At 35.8% G+C, this 15,112-nt stretch overlaps 1 pseudogene; it reads left to right on the top strand.

The window, feature by feature from the left end:
• The window catches only part of LOC129884231 (uncharacterized), a 54,053-nt pseudogene extending 40,864 nt beyond the window's left edge, over positions 1-13,189 (top strand).
• The last annotated feature ends 1,923 nt before the right edge of the window (positions 13,190-15,112 follow it).

Genomic DNA, 15,112 nt, shown 5'->3' with positions numbered 1-15,112 from the left:
AATGGAATTCTATTGATTCCATTAGTTCTGGAATGTTGAAATTGGTCTTGGAGAGTTGACGGAACTGCTTTGGGAGATCATATCGTGGATTTGAGGGGTTGAGCTGGAAATTTTTGAATTCTTCGCCATAGGATGGACTTTGGTCAACATTTGAGGATCGGATGCTCGTAATTGATTTTCGATGACTTAATTGGATTCAGAGGGTGATTTTAGGCATAGAGAGAATTCATGTATATTTTTTGGAAGCTCTGATGGTGTTTTTGTCTTTTGAGGTATAATGTTGGTTTAGTTGAGATTTTTTGGTTTCTGGGTGACAGAGGCTTTGAAATTGTATTCTGATGGTTCTGTTGAGTTCGGAGCATTGATTTTAGTAGGGTTGCATAAATGGTTTGTCTGAGCGGGATTCCGAATGAATCCCAAGGGTCAATTCGGAGACTTTGAAACTTAGAGCAGTTGATGGTGCCTTATTATCTAGTACAAATCTCGCTTTTGCGAGGGGGTAGGTTGCAAAAGCGACACTCGCTTAAGAGAGACCCCCTTCACTAAATCGAAGGACAAGATTTGTGGAAGGGTCGCAAAAGTTACTAGCATTTATTTTAGCGAGGGAGTGGGGGCTGCAAAAACGACCAAGTGGTCATGAAAGGGAGGTCCGCTTAAGGGAACCCCCAGCCGTAAAAGCGACATCAGAGAAGGTTTTGACGAGGTTTAAAGTGTTTTCCACCATTTTTGAGTTTGGAAAGCTTGGGTAGGCGATTTGGAGAGGGATTTATCATGGGATTGCATTGGGTAAGTTATATTGACTCTACTTCGTCATTTTCCAATGATTAATTGGTGATTTTAACATGTATTTTGGGATTTGAATGGGTTAAAATGGCCCCTTTTCAAGAACTTTGAGAATTTCTTAAAATGGTGATTGTGACTTTATTAGGGTTGTGTTTTCGAAACAATTTTCACTATTGAATTCCTAAGACTAAGAGGAACAATTTCCTCCAAATATTTCTGGTTTTAAACCCCTATTTTGTGAAGTCGAATTTTGTGACTTTGACCCTTTTTTCGCCGAATTTCACATTCTTAGTATCGTTGGAGTTGGCTTCTTATTGTGAATCAATACTTGGATAGATTGTGGAGATTTAGAGTATAATTGGAAGGATAAGGAACATGTGGATTGATTGATCGCATCTCTGCTAAGGCAAGTGGACTCTTAAAACTCCGTGAATCTCTTCGAATTCCCAAATATCCTATTGTTTATGTGTTAGGGTGAAATGGGGATGAGGTTACCAGTTAAATTGTGATATGAACTAGTCTAAAATGAATTGATGGGTTTAATAAAATATGATGTGTGATGTTTTTGAGTATTAAATATTACATGTTGTAATCTAGATATTTATGTGTATTTGATGAAATACTTGATAGTCTAATTGTGATTGCAGTTTGTCTGATTTGATTATTCCTTATTACTTGTGTGAGCATGTTGTTTCATTGGTTCTAAAACACTGTGATGAGAGGTATATGATTATGAGATGGAGGTCATTTTTGGTCAGAGTTATGATATGGCTGAGGTCATTTCCGGCGAGAGATTGTATGGCCGAGGTCATTTCTAATGAGAGATTATATGGTCGAAGTCATTTCCAGAGATATTATATGGACGAGGTCATTTCCAATTAGATTATATGGCCGAGGTCATTTTCGGCGAGGTTGTAGGACGGAGGTCATTTTCGGTCAGAGGTTATGAGTCCGATGTCATTTCCCATAAGATATTATGAGACTGATGTCACCACCTGACCTAGAACCTAGTCGTAACACAGCGGTCGAAACCCCGAAGGGCTCGAACCAAGCCTCTTGTTCATATCATTAGAATACAAAAGGTAAAGTAAAAACAGAAACATTATAAGAAAATCTAAATCATGAAAGGACAAAGAAGAATGTCACATGACAACATAGGATCGAAACATTTGTCCAACTAGACGCCCCTACTCATGAATATGGGCGGTGGCTAAGAGATGTTCCTAGCTCTCCCTTAATATGAAGCATAACCAAAGTATTAAAAAAACAAAAAACATCAACTCATACTTATCCTCGATAGATGAGGACTCACCAAGACTTCGCCGATGGAAAGCTTAATAGCCACGTGGATGGATATGATCCTCAATCTCTACCCCTACATTATAAGACAATGTGGGAATCAATATGTGCTAGTATGTTTGAATGTACTAAGTATGCGACCATGACATGCAACATGAATCATAAGATGCAATGATCAAGATTATACATTGTAAAAAGGTTAAGTAAAGTCATGAGAAATACCGTGATGATCAAAGCATTTAAAGGACATAGTTAAAGATCATAAAGTAGCATAATAGTCATAAACATATGTGGGATAAGACCCATAACCGATATTAAGACCATGCGAGTTATAATATAGAATCTCATTGTTTCCCTATACAATGAAGAAAAGGAGAATCTACTAGCCAAGGTATACTCTACCCCTCTAGGTGGGTCATGTACATATGCTAGATGTGGATCCACTAGCTAAGCCATAAGGCAACCTACGGTGGCATGTAGATTATGGGACTTGAGGCTGCTACTAAGGCTTTTGGTAGGCCCCCCACCTCCATTCCACTCCGTGCTAAGTCAAATCCCACGGAATACATATATAGTAAAGTAATCGTAGTTAACATATCATAGACATGATCATAGGTTTGAAATTCATAGAGTAGCTCATTTCATAACATAAGTACAATGTGAGTATTGTCCTTCCACATTATAAATAATGCATACATAATTCATATCATTAGGCCTTAAGTCATCACATAGGGCCCTAAGTCACTTTTTCCATAATTTGAATGTAGAACGCATAATTTGAAACATACTTGGAAATCATACTTGAATAGTCATGCTTGAAAGTAAGTTCATGTAATGGAGGAGTAATTCATGCTTAGTTGAGAGGTTAAATAATAAATAAAATGTAATTCATTCACTTGAAAGAGTAGTTGACGAGAATTAAGGATCAATAAACCAAATAAAAGAATTGTAACACATAAGTCGCATTTGGTGAATGCTTTTGTGGGAAACTGGGCGATAGCGCTATATTGGCACGCCGCTCCAAGGTGTAAACCACTGGAGTGCTCTGCGGGTTCTATAGTGTCATGTCGCTCCAAGAGGGAAACTACAGAGACACATTCCTGGCAAGATAGTGGCGCGCCTCCCCAGGGTTCTCCCGATAAATTTCCAGATTTTTCATCTTTTTTCATGATTTTTCATCCCCTATAATAAGATCCTTAGACCTAATTAACAATATAATAAATACATATGAAGAATCTACCAATCCCAAGCAATTACCAATCAATTTATGCCAAAAATAGATTTGAATTCACAAAAAATATCATAGCTCATGTAATTGAAGTTTAAATTAAGAAGATTCAAGTTGTAATTGAAATTCATGAAGATTTAAGAAATTCTTTGGGCTACATGGGTGAAAGGTACCCATTGATAAATCCCACATACCTTGAATACAAATTATGAAGAAAACTTGAAGAAGAACTTGAAGATCAATGGAAAATTTAAGAAGATTCTTGCTAGGTCTTCAATGGAGGTATAGAGAGCCTCTTAGTAGAGAGAAGATTTTTCAGATGGGTGATTAGTGAATGAATGAGGAAAATTAATAGCTTTGGGGATTAAATAGATTAGGAACCTAGCCCAAAAACTGTCTAGATTCATTCTCCCTATTAAAATAGGGAAAAGACTACTTTGCCCTTAATGAAAAATCTCCCTTAACTAACCAGTGGATTCACCAAGGATAATTTTTCATCTTGTTATATCACACTCTTTCTTTCTGACACCCAGGATATTACAATATCTCCCCTTTGGGAACATTCATTCAGGGATGCATGCATGTGTCATGACATAGAGAAGTTGAAACGTAGGAGTTTTTAGAGGATTTGAGTATAAATGTCTAAGTACCTTAGGATGGATCGTTAGGAAAGAGGTAAGGGTATCATTCTCTCATGTCCGCTTCCACTTCCCATGTAGCGCTTTCGACTTCTTGATTTCTCCATACGACTTTAACAGATGCAGCCTCTTTGTTCCTTAATCTTTTCACTTGACGATCTAAAATCTCAATCAGGATCTCCTCATAAGTAAAATTCTATTCAATACTCACATTCTCCATTGTCACAATAGATTTTGGATCATCCACAAACTTCCTCACCATTGACACATGAAATTTCGGATGAACCAAAGACAACTCAAATTGAAACTCTAACTCATATGCCACTTTGTCAATACACTTCAATATTCTATAAGGTCCTACATATTTAGAATTCAACTTTCCTTTCTTACCAAACTGCATTACCCCTTTCATAGGTGAAACCTTCAAATACACCATATCATCAACATCAAATTCAAGTTCTCTCCTCCTAGTGTTCAAATAAGATTTTTGACGACTTTGAACCATCTTCAATATTTCTTTTATGAGACTTACTTTATCCACTATATCAACTATGAAATATGAACAAATCAAAGCATCTCACCCACTTCAAACCACCCCACCGAAGACCTACATCTTCCCTCACACACGTCTTCAAAAGGAGCCATTTGGAGGCTAATGTGATAACTATTATTGTAGCCAAACTCAACCAATAGCAAATGCTCATCCCAACTTCTCTAAAGATCAATCACACATGACCTTAATATATCCTCAAAAGTTTGAATTGTTCTTTCGGCTTTTCCATCGATTTGAGGATGGAAAGAGGTACTTAGTTTGACTCTAGTACCAAGACCTTTCTGAAATGACTTCTAAAAATGTGAATTGAGTACCTCTATCCGATATAATTGAAAAAGAAACACCATAAAGTTTCACAAGTTCACAGATAAACAACTTAGCATAGTCTTCGGCACCATAAGAAGTCCTAACAAGTAGGAAATATGTCGATTTAGTCATTCGGTCCACAACAACCCAAATAGAATCATGTTGTCTTCTAGTACGAGGAAAACTCGTGACAAAGTCCATATTCACATCTTTTAACTTCGAAGTAGGGATTTCAATGTCTTGAGCTAGACATCCCATCCTTTGATGTTCAACTTTCATTTGTTGACAATTTGGACACTTAGTCACGAACTCTGCTATGTCCTTCTTCATACCATTCAACCAATACAGTTCCCTAAAATCAAAATACATCTTGGTGGATCCCAAATGAATTGAATACCGAGAATTCTGGGTCTTATTCAATATAAACTCTCTTAATCCATCAATATTTGGAATACACAAACGACTTTGGTAACGTAATACCCCATCTTCCCCTAGGTAGAAAGCCTCAATGGATTTTTCGGCAACCAACTTCTTCAATTCAACAAAAATTGGGTCATTGTCTTGTTTGGCCTTGATGTCTACCATAAGAGACCATTTTGAACCTTTATGAATAAGAACACCTCCATCATTGGAACCAACCAAACGCACACCTACGTGTGCCAAGCTATGGACCTCTTTAACTAAATCCCTCTTACCTTCCTCAATATGTGCAACATTATCCATAAACAACCGACTAGGAGCATCAGCTATAATATTTGCCTTACCCGAATGGTACAATACACTTATGTCATAGTTTTTTAGGAGTTCAAGCCATCTGTTTTGCCTAAGGTTCAAGTTCCTTTGGCTAAACATATATTTCAAGCTTATGTGGTCGGTAAACACATTAAAATGCACATCATAAAGATAATGGTTCCAAATTTTCTAAGCAAACACAACCGCCGCGAGTTCAAGATCATGGGTTGGATAATTTCTATCATGCACTTTAAGTTTCCTAGAATCATAGTCTATACACTTACCATGTTGCATCAAGAAACAACCCAAAACCACACGTGAAGCCTCACAATAAACAACAACCCCATCCAAACCTACGAGCAATGTCAAAATAGGAGTCGATGTGAGATGATCCTTCAATATTTGGCAACTTTTCTCACATTCATCTGACCATTGAAATTTTGCCTTCTTTGGTGTAAACTTAGTTAATGGCGAAGAAATAGATGAAAACCCTTCAACAAACCTTCTATAGTATTGGGATAAGCCTAAAAAGCTTCTAACGTCCGAAGGAGATAATGTTCTTGGTAAATTCTAAACCGCCTCTATTTTCTTTGGATCTACTTTAATCCCATCACCGGACACCACATGGACAAGAAATGCAACTTTCCTTATCACAAACCCGCACTTACTAAATTTAGCAAATGATTACTTCTTTCTCAATTTTTGCAATACAATCCTCAAGTGACTCACATGATCTTCTTCATTTGGAGAATAAATCAAGATGTCATCAATAAAGAGCACTACAAACATTTCCAAGTATGGCTTGAAAATACGAGTCATTAATTCCATAAATATAGAAGGAGCATTAGTCAACCCAAATAACATTACTACAAATTCAAAATGACCATACCTTGTACGAAAAGCCATTTTGGGAATATCACACTCCTTTAACCTCAATTGATGATAACCGGAATGGAGGTCAATTTTAAAAAAGTATCTTGGTCCTTGTAATTGATCAAACAAGTCATCTATCCTTGGAATTGCATACTTGTTCGTTATGGTGACCTTATTCAATTGTCGATAGTCTATACACATTCAGAGTGACCCATCTTTCTTCTTAAGAAACAACATGGGAGCACCCCATGGTGAAATACTTGATCTTATAAAACCCTTATCCAACAAATCCTTCAATTGTTCTTTCAACTCCTTAAATTCCATCGGAGCTATACAGTAAGGAAGAATAGAAATAGGTTGGGTATTGGGAAGCAGATGTATGTCAAAGTCAATTTCCCTTTTGGGAGGAATACCGAGCAAAACATCAAAAAACACATCAAAAAAATCATTAACTATAGAGACCAACTCAAGAGTAGGAGTTTTGGAATCAACATCCCTAACTCACATTATATGATAAATACACCTCTTGAAAATCATTTTTTGGGCCTTAATACATAAGATGAATAGACCCTTAACAACCGAATCATTACCCTTCTATTCAAGAATAGGCTCATTAGGAAAGTGAACCTTAACCACACGAGTCCTACAATATATAGATGTGTAAGTGGCATGTAACTAATCCATACCAAGAATAATATCAAAATCAGTCATGTCAAGTTCAATAATATCACATGGAATAACTCTATGCACGACCCACACAGGATAATTTTTATAAATTCTCTTGGCTAATATCGAATCACCAACGGGAGTATAAATCAAATAATGGTCTAATAATACTTCGTGGAACACATCAAATATCATAGAAATATAAGGAGTAATATAAGAAAAATTGGCACACAGATCAAGCAATGTATAAACATCAAAGTTAAAGACTCGTAACATACATGTGACCACATTGGGAGTCCCTCATACCCATATTTCCATGTCAATGATTTATGAACTCCAACACTTTAGCCTCCCTTAGCTCAACAGGGAAAAAGCTATCAAGGAAGGCAACTTTGAAAGCTTCTCATTCAATGGGACCTTTATCCATCCTCTCCAACTTCCATTGAGTGCACCAAACCTGACCAACACCCTTAAGTTAGTAAGCTGTCAACTATGATTTTTCCTCCAAAGTCACCCCCATAATACTCACTATCTTGTAGACCTCTTCAATGAGCTCTTGAAGATCCTCACCATGTTGTAAGCCATAAAATTCTGGAGGATTCATTCATCCAAAGTCCCTCACCCTTGATGCTAGAGTAGGAATATTGGGAGGAGCCGTAATCCCTTGGTTGGTCACCACTTGGGATAGCATACTAATGGTGGTTTGGAACTCCGCATTAGTCACTTGGTCCAATAGAGGACCATTGTCTGGAGGAGCCGGGGGAACTTGGGCTTCATTGGCATTATTTCCCCTTAGAAACGGTGGTCTTCTTGGAGTCATTCTTTTGAAAATCACAAAGAAAGACCATTAGGGAAAATAAGTTTATGGTAAACTCTATAGCACGACATAGATCATAAAAAAGTGAGAATTCCAAAAATGTCTCATAGCCTCCTATTCATAGATGTGGCGTGCTTCAAAACCAAGAATAAGACTATACTTGACGTGGTATGTTGGATACCCTAGGACACTTGAACCTTGTGCTCTGATACTAAGTTTATCACGACTCGACCTAGGGTCTAATCATAACATGGTGATTGAAACCTTGAAGGAATCGAACTAATCCTCTTGTTCATATCATAAGCATACAAAAGATAAAGTAAAAATGGAAACATCATAAGTGAATCTAAATTAAGAATGGACAATGAAGAATGTCATATGACAATATAGACTCAAAATATTTATTCAACTAGATGCCTTTATTCATGAACATGGACAGGGGATAAAACAGGTACGTAGCTCTCCCTCAATATGAAAAATAACCAAAGTCTAAAAAAAACAAGAAACAACAACTCATACTTGTCCTCGATTGATGAGGACGTACCAAGACTTCGCCTATGGATAGCTTACTAGCCACGTGGATTGATATGATTGTCAAACTTGACCCCTAAATTATGAGACAATGTGTAACATCCCTCAAAATGCTTATAAGTGCCTTAAGAATGCCTTGGGAATAGGCCGCTCAAGTAATGCATCATCCTTAATCTTTTTGGAAAATCTGAGTTTGGAATATCGATCAGTGGGTCAAAACCTATTGGAAAATAGTTTTGGTAGATTTTTAGGACTCGTAGATTGAAGGATAGATTTATCAAGAAACTGCACAAAATAAAAAGGTCCATGATAAGTCTGCATCGCAGACCTGACAAGGGTTTTGTAGCGGAGTTGGATTTTTAGTAAGGGCATTTTAGACTTTTCCTAAATTATTAGCTAATGAACCTAGACGTTTTTAGGACCTAATTCAACTCTATAAATAAACCTAAACCTCTAATTCTATTCATTCTTCTATAATTCACCTACTCAAATATTTCTCTCTACAAAAGACTCTCAAGGACTCCATTGATGACTTCAAGTAAATTCACTCAAGCTCTCCATCAAAACTCTCAAGTTTTTCCAAATTAATTAGTGCTCTCACGTAAGTTATGTGGGTATTGATTCATGATCCTTTCATCCATGAAGCCCAATCAATTTATCAAGTCTTCTATCAAATTAAAGTATAGTATTTTATGGGTTTTATGATCTCTATTCCAATTGCATGAATTTTGATTCAAAGAATGATTATGAGTCTATTTTGATATAAATTGATGATTATTGCATTAAATTGAAGAGTTTTTCCATGAATACTCCTATTTTGATTTCTTGGGTTTATGATGAAAAAAATGAGTAATTTCAATTATACTTCCTAATGATATTATCTATCTGAATTGTGTATGGGCTGAAAGAAAGTTTATGATCATGCATGTTTTCCAGTGAATTTCAAGATTTTCAAGTCAATTGATCATGCATTCATGTCTTACCCTAATTTCAAGTATAAGCTATGATCATGAAATTCTAAGTATAAATCATGTCTATGTATGAATGATTGTAATGATGAAAGGACAATTCTCATATTACAAGTATGTTATGAAAATGAGATACTCCATAATTTCAAACCTATGATCATTACTATAATATATAAAATTATGGCTTTTATGCTATGTATGTATTTCATGGGATTTGACTTAGCACCGAATGTGGACTTAAGATGGGCGCTTGAAATACGGGATCCTTATATAAACTCTCTTGCCTCATAACTATGTGCCACCGTAGGTTGCCTTCATGGCCTAGCTATTGGATCCACATATAGCATATGTATGACCTGCCTAGAGAGGTAGATTCTACCTTGGCAAGTATATTTTTCTTTTCTTCTTTATATGGGGAGAAAACGGAATTCCATGTTATACTCGCATGGTCTTATTGTCGGTTATGGTTCCTATCCCACTTAAGTATGATCTCTTAAGTATGCTACAATTTTAAATTATGTTTTTTTAAATGCTTGGTCAATATAATTTTCTCATGTTTTTACTTACCTCATCTTACCATGTGATTTACTTGACCATTGTATTCTATGATTTACGTTGCATGTCACACCCACATACTTAATACATTCCAACGTACTAATGCATACTTTTGCCAGCATTATCTCATAATGTAGGGGTTGAGGCTAAAGATCACACTCATCTACATAGCTAGTTAAACTTTCCTATCAAGCAATTGTAGTGAGTCCTCATTTATCAGGGACTAGTTATCGAGTTAGTCATTGTTTCAAAGAATTTTGCTATGTTTCATATTGAGGGTAATCTAGGGACATGTCTTATCCTCCACCCATATTCATAAGTAGAAGCATTTAGTTGGACAAATATTTTGAGTTTATGTTGTCATGTGCCGTTCTTAAATTTCTATTCATGATTTAGACTCTCTTCTGATGTTTTCTCTTTTTTTTACCTTATGTATGCTTATGATATGTACAAGAGGCTTGGTTAGAGCCCCTTTGGGAATTCAATCATCGTATTACGACTAGGCACTAGATTGGATCGTGACACAATGTGGGCAACAATATGCATTAGTATGTTTGAATGTATAAGTATGAGAGTATGAAATGCAACATGAATCATAAGATGCAATTATCAAGATTATACATTGTAAAAAGGTTAAGTAGAGTCATGAGAAATACCTTGATGATCAAAGCATTTAAAAGATATAGTTGAAGATCATAAAGTAGCATAATAGTCATAAACATATGTGGGATAGGAACCATAACCTACATTAAGACCATGCGAGCTCAACATTGAATCTCATTTTCTCCCTATACAATGAAGAAAAGGGGAATCTTCTTGCCAAGGTAGACTCTACTCCGCTAGGCAGGTCATGTACATACGCTATATGTGGATTCACTAGCTAAGCCATAAGGCCACCTATAGTGGCACGTAGTTTATAGGACTTGGAGATGCTACTAAGGCTTTAGGCCCCCCACCTCCAGTCCACTTGGAGCTAAGTCAAATTCTAAGTAATACATATATAGCAAAGTAATCATAGTTAACATATCATAGACAGGATCTTAGATTTGAAATTCATAAAGTAGATCAATTCATAACGTAAATGAAATGTGAGTATTTTCCTTCCACATTACAAATAATGCAGATATAATTCATATCATTAGGACTTAACTCACCACATAGGGACCTAAGTCACCTTTTCTATAATTTTCATGAAGAATGCATAATTTGAAACATACTCGTAAATCATACTTGATAGTAAGTTCATATAATGGAGGAGTAATTCATGCTTAGTTAAGAGGTTAAATCATAAATAAAATATAATTCATGGACTTGAAAGAGTAGTTGACGAGAAGTAAGGATCAACAAACCAAAGGAAAATAATTTTAACACATAAGTCGCATTTGGTGAATGTGTTTTATGGGAAATTGGGGAATGGGGCTATAGTGGCGCACCACACCAAGGTGTAAACCACTGGAACACTTTGCGGTCACTAAAGTGGTGCATCGCTCCAAGAGAAAAACTATAGAGACACATTTCTAGTGCGATAGTGGTGCGCCGCCCCAGCGTTCTCTCAGCAAATTTCTAGATTTTTCATTGTTTTTCATGATTTTCATCCCCTAAAATGAGATCCTAAGCCCTAATCAATAATAATATGAATATATAAGAAGAATATACCAATCCCAAGAAATTACCAATCAATTTATACCAAAAGTATATTTGAATTCACAAGATACATCATACCTCATGCAATTGAAGTTGAAATTAAGAAGATTCAAAGTTGTATTTGAAATTAATTTAATTTAAGAAATTCTTTGGGCTCCATGGGTGAAAGGTACCCATGGATGAATCCCACATATCTTGAATACAAATTATGAATAAAACTTAAAGAAGAACATGAAGATCAATGGAGAATTTAAGAAAATTCTTGTTAGGTCTTCAATGAAGGTTTAGAGAGCCCCTTAGTAGAGAGAATATTTTTAGGATGGGTGATTAGTGAATGAATGAGGAAAATTATGTGCTTTGGGGATTAAATAGACTATGAACCTAGACCAAAAATTGTCTAGATTCATTCCCCCTATAAAACTAGGGAAAATACTACTTTTCCCTTAATGTAAAATCTCCCTTAACCCACCAATGGATTCACCAAGGATAATTATTCATCTTATTATGTCATACTCTATATTTCTCATACCAGAGATATTACAACTATGGTCATTTTCAATTAGAGTCTATGAGATCAAGGTCATATCCAGTCAAAGATTATTATGCCAAGGTCTTTGTCGGTAATTGTTCATATGCATGATCATTGAGTGTGCATATACATATTCTACATATTTATGTTGATAGTTTGATGCCTATTTGTGACTTGTGAGTAATAGTACGACATATCTTGTGATATTGAGTTGTGTCATAAACCTTGTTGAACTGTTTAGTATGAACTGCTGGGTTGGGTTGATTTCTGTGCAGGTTGTAGTCTGGAGGTTCAGTTGGATTGGAAAGGAGTTCATGTATTAAATTAGACTTACTCAATTTTTCTATTTAGCTTGCTAGGTACCCTGTTGTTTGATACTCACCCTTTCTTCTACACTTGTGTAGGTTTCGAGCCTGGACTTTGATCACCGTCTCTTTCTGATCATTAAAACCTTTTGGAGTTTGAGAGAGGTAGCTATTGATATCCAACGAACTCTCGCACTCCCTGTATTTTTATGCTTTACTCTATTTGAGAGTTGAAGACATATTAAGACTTGTATTTCATTGAGTTTTGTTTTCTTTACATGTGACAACCAATGTTTAGGGGTCTTTAAGTTGAAAGACTTCCGCTTTTGGTTTATCATTAACTTATTTAGACTGTTTCTGCTTTATTTATCAAAATATTGGGTTTTAGGTTAACTTGTCTGGTGGGAAAGGACACATGCCATCACACTGGAAATTCGGTCATGACACAATGATAAATTCCCCGATCCTAGCCATGGTCTAATTTTTCTGATGAAAATAAAAACCACCATCTTAATCAATCCATCTACAAGAAATTGTAGACTGCTCCCATCAAGCCTTTTTGATGTTCCAAAGGGATTCTATCGATCAATTAAAAGTTTTTGGTTTGGCTTTGATTCTGTAGTTAATGATTTCAATGTTCTTTAGGATTTACCAAGTTTACATAGAAGATTGTGATGGGTACCATAAAGTGGGAGAGAAAAAAGATAAAATTTATGAATTGGGTATTGATATTTGGAGAGAATTAGATCAGTTGATAAATAATTTTCCAATTTATATTGGTCTACATTTTCCATATTTTATAAGGGAGCTTACCATTGGATTATAACTTCAGAACAAGATGAACACATAATTCATTGTTTTGATATATATGCACTAAAATCTTTCTCAGTGTGAAACCTTTGCTATTCATCAATTTTAAAATGGGAAACTTTATAGTCTCCTCAATTTGAATAAGTCTCTAAGATTGACTTGTTACCTCTTACTAAATCCAACAAAAGATTTTATGGAAATTTGGATAATGAAAGATTATAGTTTTTATGAGTCTTGGATTTAAAAAAATACACAATTAGAGGTATTCCTATTGAATTGCCATTCGTAGTATAGAAAGACAAATTATTGATTTTTTCAAAGCAACAATGGTTATTTAATGTCATGTGATCTTAATTTTGATGAAATTAAGGAGCTAAATATCCATTATTGTCTAAAAAGTATGAGAGCTATAATTTATAAGGAAAGCATGACTCCAATTTCAAGAGAAAGCCAAAGTAGTACACAAAAGCTTTTAGTGAAGGTATATGTTATACCCCGTACTTTTGTACCTTGAAAGGTTATTAAGCTTCTTAGAAGTCACCATGTGAGCCGGATAATCTATAATGCTACCAAACAACTCTAAGGAAGGGAGAATGTGACACCCCATAGTAGGAAAGATTGGAAATATGGTTAAAAGAATTCAAAAGAAGTTGGAGGCCAAGTAATGAGACGTAGGACTCGACTTACGTACGTAAGCTACCAACTTGAAAATATTATATTATTAAGCTACTTGAGTTCATACCAAGCTTACGTAGCAAGGATTACATAGGTTCATAAAGCAAGATGAGATTATGAACCCACGAGGAGGAAAAGAGAGTGAAACTTGGCATCATGACAGAGTGTCAAGTGGCAGAAGATGAAGCAAGGAGTGGACCCCACCTTCCACTTGGCATACCTGTAATGGAGGAGGATATGCGGTGTCCCAATGAGGGATTGACACGTGTCACCACTTAGGGCTTGACATGTGTCACCCCCTAAGGTAGCATATATATATATATATATATATATTATGATTCATTCTTATATACAACCAAATTCATTCTTTTCTCCAAGAAAATTCTAGAAAAATGGAGAAGAGAAACTCTAGCTAGAGAGGGAGAGAACCACGGTTTTGGAAGGAGAAAAAGGTAAGTTCTCTGACTTATTTCCGTGAATTAATTATATAGGGTATAACAAGAGGGTATGAAGATGTTTTTAATGTAAATTTATAGTTTCAATCAGCCCCAAAAGGATAGCAAACAGCCACAAAGTTTCAGCCGCGCTAGAAGAGCTTCTGAGGCGAGTTTTGGCGAGTTTTGGTGAGTTTCTGACAAGGTAAGGCTTTTCCATTTAGATTGGAGTTTATGATGTTGTTATGAGGTATATTACATGTATTAAATGAGGCTTGAAGTGGAAAAATAGCATAAGTATGCTTGATGTTAAAAACGAACTAAATTGAAGTCGTTAGAGTTAAATCGAAGTCGAGTAGTGTGTTGTGATTGTGGTGCTGCGGTTGCAGCTGGTTTGATTGCGTGTTACATGGATGAAAAGTATTCTAATAAGGGTGTGGGTGCTTCTGGTTGCATCCAAACGACCATGCATTTCGTATAGTTAAAGATTTTACGAAACAAAGGTTAAAAACTCTATTTTGATATCGTAGTTAAGCGAGTTGGTTCGAGTTTGTATTGTGTAAAGTTGAAGTGATTTACTAGTAAATATGCTGATGGTTTTTTTTTTTGGTATGGTTGTTGATATTTTGGCCAAGTTAAAATCTCGGGGATGTTGAAGTTATAGGGGAGATGCTGCCCAAATTTTGGTAACTTCGGAGCTAGTAATAAGCTAGTTAAGGGAAATAGATAAGGAAATAATTCCTATGGATACGTGGTTTTAGAGTTG

The sequence above is a fragment of the Solanum dulcamara genome, chromosome 4, assembly GCF_947179165.1.
Source record: "Solanum dulcamara chromosome 4, daSolDulc1.2, whole genome shotgun sequence".
NCBI lineage: Eukaryota > Viridiplantae > Streptophyta > Magnoliopsida > Solanales > Solanaceae > Solanum > Solanum dulcamara.
The sequence above is the reverse complement of the archived record's forward strand: the minus strand, read 5'-3'. Positions and strand labels throughout refer to the sequence as shown.